Genomic DNA, 7,581 nt, shown 5'->3' on the forward strand with positions numbered 1-7,581 from the left:
GTGTATATTGTATATATATATATAAGAGCCCATCTCTATAATTCAGTATAACTTTGAGCGATAATACAATAATAGATGTAGCCATTGGAATGATGCACTTGGTTCGTAATATATGTATAGGGTTACAAGAGCTGGCACGAGCACGAGGAGGGAAAGAAGGGTCATCACGACAAGGAGGAGGACAGTGGTCACCACGAGGAGAAAGATGGTAAAGAGAAAAAGCACGAGGAGGAAGAGGAACATCACTCCGAGCACCACGAGGGCGACGAAGGCGAGAAAGCAGCGAAATTCGAAGAAAATGGGAAGCATGAAAAAGGCCACAGTACAAAGGGCCAACACTCTGTTCACAAAAAGGTTTGTCTTTGCACACATACGTATATATATTTCTTTTAAACTACCACCGATGAAAAGAAGAAAACCAACTGCAAAAAGGACTTTAACTGTGTATAGAGTGTCTGTTGTCTGATATACATACATGGGAATAAGTAATACCTACACTATAGGCTATATACATATATATATATACAATGACAAATATAATTATTTCAGGACGAATTTGAAAAGAAAACAGAGTTTTACGACGAGTTCCACGAAGATGGCGATATAGAGAAGGAAGGGGAGTACCAGAAGGAGCACAAGGAAGAAAAGGGTGGCCACGAGAAGGTCGGCCACCACGATGGAAAGGATCACGAGGATAAATATGGTAAAGAGGAGAAGTACGCGAAGGGAGGTCATTATCACGATCACAAGGGTCATAAAGCCGAGGAAGGTCACGATGGTCACTATCAGCACGAGGAGAAATACGGGGAAAAAGAGGCTCACGAGGATGGAAAGAAATGGGCGTTTAAAAAGGGCGACGGCAATGACAAGAAGCATAAAGAGTAATGGGAACGAGCTCTGGCTCTCGAAACGTCAGCAATTACAACGCGTACGATTCCAATGGGAGAAGAATCCAGCTGTCGCGTTCGTGCGGAAGAGATTGTCAGTGAAATTATCGGCACATGGCTGCGTGACCTTGCATGGAAGCCCCAAAAATCTCCTTAATTTCTAAACAATATTACCTATGGTACACACGTATAATGTATAGTAAAGAAAGAAATTGTCTAGAGAAAAAGAAAAAGAAAAGAAAAAAAACAAAAAAGTCGTTTGTCTGCTCTCATGCATGCATGGATATATAAGTAAAGAGATGATTAAGATTTTTCACATAGCCTCGTTGTAAAAGGCAGGGAGGATTTATTGTTACGAATGATTAAAATCGATCGTTGAGTTTGTTCAGAGCTTGTTTTCCTTCTTGTATATATATACATATAACGGGTGATCGTGCGTATAGAAGAAGAATTCCTTTTTATCTCGAGTTTCAATAAAGAATTAATTGCCATGAAAGTGGATACGAGCGTAGGGTAGTTGGTGGTATTCGCGTAAGGTTTACGGGGTATAGGGCTGGTCGGCCTGGGCGGGCAGGGTGAGTCGCGATGGCTTGTAAAAATTCGCAGTATAACCCGGCTCGCTTTGCGCCACGTCGCGCCACGTCGCACGTCGTTTCGAGGAAGCATCCAAGTATCCGAGGTCTTAAAGCTTTCCCTCCTCCATTCCATGGAAAGTGGCGTATCAACGCGGGTATAACGAGCTAGGCTGTACGCGCTGGGATCTCGCATAAAAACTGCGTAAAGCGAATTAATCGTCCGATTTGTCCAGCATCGCAATTTTTTCCATCCGTTTTTTCTCCACTCCACCCACCCTCCGAGACTCACTCACTCTCTATCTCTCTACTATATATATATATATAGATATAGATATATACCCCGAGACGGTGTCATAACGCCAACTAAGCCAACGAGTCGATTGAAGAATCGCGCCTCGCGCCGAGTCGTCCAAGCTCGCGGATGTAAGCGACGTTCGATTTATGATCGAGCTTTATTGAAAAACGCCTGATTGGCCTGGCTCGGCCCCGGTTAAGATAATAAGGGAGCCGGGGTTTGGCCTGGCTCGGCTCGCCATGAATTTATATGCCAATATTGACTGGAGAGCCTAATAAGGCTGATAACTGATGTACGCCTTTATTCGTTTTGTATTATTAACGTGTCATATATACGCGTCGCGTCCTGCACGCATATCACGTTTCCTGATCCTCCTGCGAACCGGCAGCTGACCCGATCGCCTACTTGTTGCGCGATCGTCACGTATCAACTCTGCTAATTCCTTATATATATAAAACATGCACAAGTCTTCCTCCTTTTCACCGCGCGATACCAAATAGCTCTCTGCCATGCAAAAAAACACATCCTATCTCTCGCGCGCTTTTCGCTGCAGCTTTAATCATTTATTATTATCTGCACGTTGATAAAGCTTTATTCGATGCTATAAATTTTTCTATATCGCAATACAGCTGGCTATTAAAATATCAATGGCTTCGATTCCACTGTCCAGTTTTATGTCGATGCTATTAAATATCAATTTCATGATTTTTTTTTCCTCCAAATGTCAGATCAACACAGAGCTAGTTGAAACGCGCGAATCATTCGGTCCTCCAATATCCATCAGATTTTATTACGTTGGAAAAACTTTTTACGCTGCGCGGAGACTCGTGTTTTCTACAATCCTCGATCAGCTTGTTAAGGAAGATATTTACATTTCATTCTTTACCCTTTTTCCAATAATCACCTCAAATATGTGTCAAACGATCTAGAGATATAAGAAGGCATAGTATATGGAGTCAATAATTCTAGTAAAATAGGCTAATTTCATTTCTACACGGTTGTTTTTCAAGAGACGTTATATACTATATATGGAGCGGAAAGCTTTACCAATTTTCCATCGATCACAATGGCCAAACGAAAATCGCATCCGTTTCTTCTACTGTAGCTACACTTTGTCCTGCACTACGACGGCGGCGTATCTCATTGCAATTTTCATTTGCTAGGGTCACGTGCGTACTTACGGTTGCTCGTAAAGAAGAGAGAGAGAGAGAGAGAGAGAGAGAGAGAGAAACTCTAATATTCCAGATTCTAGACTCAAGTGAATATGAAGCAGCGTCTGGATGACGGACAATCGACATTTCTGCTTTCCGCTAAAGCATTTTTCAAATTGAGCTTTTGCGTTGAATAAGAGAGCCTGCGTTACACTCTCATTTTTCACAAGCAATCTTTCATTTTCTGCAAAGTTGTTGTAGTACTTTAAAATTATATATATATATATATATATAAGAGCGCAGAATAACCATATATTTATTAAAAAAGAAAAATCTAGTATCGTCGCGGAGGAATAGTGGTTTACATGCACTTTATCATATAGCTTCCAGTTTATTGGCAAATGGGGGTTGAATAGTTGGAAAGGAAGTAAGTATAATATTTATATATATATCTATATACACACACATAGCTGTGTGCACACAGTTTCTACAGCTAATAAGAGATGAGATATCGCGCGCGCGCGCGCGCTCGTATTGAATGAAATCATACATCGATGCAGGGTATACGTGCTAAGTAATTGTTTGTATATGTAATAAATACAATAATCCGGAATGACTTTAATACACTAAATTACAAAGTAACATGATATGTATCGTTGAGACGATAGGTAGGTACTACGCTGTACGCACGTATTTAAGTGCACGTGGAATACCAGGATGAGACGAGCACTCGTTCTGATTGGACGTAAACTACGGTGCCAGTGAGCAGGTAAACACTTGGATGCCGAGGAACGCGCGCGACTGCCCTGCAGTGGCCACAGCAGTCTATAGTAGTGGCCGGTGTGCTTGTCTCTTTCAATTATTCTACTTTGCCAAATACACGTCACACGAGCGACTCTCAATCAATTTTTTCTCTAGCGCAGATTACAGCACCGTGCAATTGCTACATACATATACGCTATACATTATATAAGCATTACAAGTTATAATTTTAACTCGCTGCTCTGTGTGTGTGTGTGTGTGTGTATCCCGCATGCTAATATGGATTCTAAAACTATTAAACGAGCAGAATATTGTTAAGGGGTATGCTCGACTCTTCAACATGATTTTCTTTTAAACATTGATTTTTAAAATTATTATATTAGAAAAAGGTGTGCTGCACTTTAACGTTACACGCACACTTTCAAGAGGTGGCTGCAAACTGCAAATGGAATTTTTCTCACCGACTGTTATATCCTGCATAAGCACTTTGCTGCGCCTACTCGTTGCATACTCCAGCTTTTTCCTCCTTATTTCAACACAGCTAGCTTCCTCGATTTTCATGTTTAATAGCGTTCATTTAATGTGCATGAAACTATTTCTTTTCTCTCTCTCTCTCTCTCTCTCTCTCTCTCTCTCTCTCTCCGAAAGTGTCCATTTAATAATAAACCAATCTTAATGCTCTTTATTTTAAGTTTCACGATGGTTTATTAAACGAATTAAAATTTCAACAGAAATAACCAGCGACAGTTAATAATTTATAGTTAACCTTTTGGATGGACGGAAAAGTAAATATAGACGTACACAGATAAATCAATTTATCATGTGCATCACCGTGTTTTGAATTATATCATACAATGGTAGCTATATTACCTCGCTCATATTATGTATATAATTGAGATGAAAAATAGATAACTAATAATACGTTGGCTATAAGTAAGAATTATTTTTCAAATATAGGATAAATGTCGATAATTTCATAACTTGCGAGTTTAAATATCCTGCACTATCCAGGATATATAGAAATTATTCTTTGTATCTATACATATATCATTGCATTCAAAGACCTCTATAATCTTTAACAGACTGCTCTGTGCTGTGAAAAATTCTTTTTCTTCTCTAAATAGTTTTATCATGCAGATTACGCGTGCCCTGGGCGAAAAGAGTTTGGAAGATTTTTCAACGCACGATTAAAAGCTTGTATATATAAATATATGGCGCTTACATTGTTATTCATATGTCTATATGCAGATTAAGGGATTGAGAGACGAGAAGTATAATAGGTGGGTTGCCTTGCGGTTCTTCGGAAGGTTTACAATCAGTATACCTATAGAAATATTTCGTTGTGGTAGTTGGACGAATAGAGTGGAGTTGGGGTGCGAGCGTTTGCAGATTTTTATAATATACGTATAGCTGTGATGGTACTTAATAAAATAGCTGATCCTTCTGCCAGCTGTGCGTGGAAGCTAGTGGTACCAAAGATGATAGGGATGACAGTGCGTCTGATATATATGTACAAAAGAGGAAGCAAGCGCGCGTCTTCTCTATATATATAGAAAAGTATAAAGATGCAAATGTGTACAGCTGCATGCGACCAAAGATGGCAAATGCATGACTTGTGCACCTAAAGCAAGTGCAAAACGTATTCTCGATTTTTTGCCCGCGAGTAGACTTTTACGATCAGTGTGGCCGGGTTAAGGGAAAACGCAACTGAGCCAACCCGTTTACGAGCAGTTTAGCGAGAAATCTCACTAAAGCCTGGCGGCAACTGTTCGTTGAACCAACAGCTATATAGCTCCAATAACAGGACGATCGCTATATAAGTGCATTGCATTGCATATACACTTTCCAGTATTATCATGAAAGAGTTCCTAATTCTTATACGCAACCTTAACTCGATCGGACCAATGTCATCAGAATTTTCACACAAGGGTCCGACACAGGCCACAGATATGGCTGATCATATTACGTGCACTGCACGCATTCTCGCTTCTAGCCCACCTGCAGCCTATTGCCTTATATTTTCCTATCAACATGTATAGAATACTCTGCATGTACCTGCGCTGCATGTCTTTCATGTTAATGGTGTACGTAGCGTAACGCACCGAAAAATTGCAATAAATTATGGTCGTTACTGTCTCGTCGAAAGGAATCACACACGAAACATGTGGGTAAATGTTAAGAGGGCCCGTGCAACTCGGGCCCCGAGCCAACCTCCGTTGCACACGCTTCATTGCCAGAAACGGCCAATTTCTTTGCCCGCCCACTATGAGATTCTCCTTCGTTCCTTATTGACATTTAACGAAACATCACATGCTTATACACATATGTATATCGACAATTGATGTAAGGAATTATTGGAGATCGGGGATGCGTCGCGCGTCGGTGCGAGTAGCCGTGAGCCGGGGCCTCACGGCTGCATCTCGCTTCCGCACACACTCTCCGTCCCTTTCCTCTCTCAGCTACTCTCTTACTTTCACTCAACGCCACTAGGTGGCCACGGCCATGGCGTGCGCCGCCTCTCGGCGCTCTCTCGCTCGCATGATTTACTTGACAATCGCCGTGCGCCGTACGTGCCTCATTCTCACTACGTACGGTCTGCACCCGTGTCATATCCAACACTCATCATTGCGCCCTTCTTTTCATTCTTTATCGAACCTACTTGAAATAGGTGCAGTACACTCTTCTTTCCACATTGAACATTATTGCTATTGCCATGTATAACGATTATAATGCATCCTCTTTGGATTTTTCTTATAAGATTCCGATAAAACGATCAACTTCCGTTTATTTATGCGAAAGCTGCAAGCTCGTATTGTTCTCTTTAATTATTTAACATTGGGAAAAGTTGGACCGTAAGTTGCAACAGTTATGATTACGTGTTTCACGGCTAGTTTCTATGCATATATATATATATATATATAGATCGCTGGCCTAGTTTGCGATTGGCATCGTACCAAGTTTCTTCATTGGGAATTGAAATTCTCTATGAATATGTAGTTGCTATATATAGTGCCTGCGAAACTGGGGAAGGGGTTATATACTCGACACTTTATTTGAGAGAAATTCGGGAAAGAGAAACCTATATGTACTTAGTACGTACTTTTATGGCAGCTAGAGAGCGAGCGAGTTTTTTCTATGCTCGCTTTGCGAAAAACAATCTCTTCTTTTGGATAATTCCCTTTGAAGACACATGGGTCGAGAAAGAGTATCTTTTTATCCTAAACATTAATCATTTTTCGTTGAATTCGTGTCAATAGGATTTCGTGCGACAATCCGAAGAGACAAATGTGAACTCGTAGAACCTTTAAATCGTGCAATTTTAATTAAACGTATACCACTCTGGCAGGAGAGTATCCCCGGTACACTGGGGTGATCCGTGTGCGTATATTGCTATTTACTTGTAAAAATTGGCATAGAATAAATTCTCTGAGAAAGTCCGAGGAATAAATAAACTTTAAAGAGAGGCACACAAATTTTATTGCAATACATTTTCAATATTTTTCTTCGGACACAAATATTACACCCAATTTATATCTATATACCCTTTTATAGCTATGCGACCATCTATCATTATATTATTTGAAGCAAAGTGTGACCGACGTAAGAGTTCATTATCGTATATAAAGGAAACGAAGAGATTTTTGTCTCGAATCTGGTCCGAAATATGCCGACGTTGAAGTTTGGCGTTTAGTACAAGAACGCTTCTTCTCAACATTGCCGCATCTGGCAATTTATATAATGGGACACCTGTATACCAACGAAGCAACATTGAGACACGGTGAATACGTGAGAGATGCCGGCAATTGGACAAATTGAAATAATACGATAAAAATATACTTTGCAGATGGTTGCGTGGTTCGATCTATTATTTTATTTGCAGCTTTATAAATGTTACTTTTGGAAGCTGTCAA

Source organism: Prorops nasuta, unplaced genomic scaffold (assembly GCF_024137725.1).
Source record: "Prorops nasuta isolate Cenicafe-Biocafe unplaced genomic scaffold, Cenicafe_Pnas_1.2 PNAS00014, whole genome shotgun sequence".
Taxonomy (NCBI): Eukaryota; Metazoa; Arthropoda; class Insecta; order Hymenoptera; family Bethylidae; genus Prorops; species Prorops nasuta.